This window comes from Barbatula barbatula, assembly GCF_947034865.1.
Source record: "Barbatula barbatula genome assembly, chromosome: 20".
NCBI classification, from domain to species: domain Eukaryota; kingdom Metazoa; phylum Chordata; class Actinopteri; order Cypriniformes; family Nemacheilidae; genus Barbatula; species Barbatula barbatula.
The window spans coordinates 15149299-15149544 of NC_136783.1; positions in this window are offsets into that span (position 1 = coordinate 15149299).

Here is a 246-nt window from a genome sequence, read left to right on the forward strand (position 1 = left end):
TCCAGGGAACGTGTGTAGTCCTGCCATTTCATATGAATGGTGGAAGAACATGTTAGCAATGCTGACTTTTCCACCGGCGCGCGCCACGGGACCAGACTTCACATGCGTAACGACAAAAAGTTAAACAAAAGTGAAAAAGGTCACATTAGTGCATGGCTGATTGTAGAGCTGGCCATTTGTGCAAACACATGACACAAGGCATAATTCAAAACATCTTGGTGAGTCAGATAATCAGTGGCCACCACT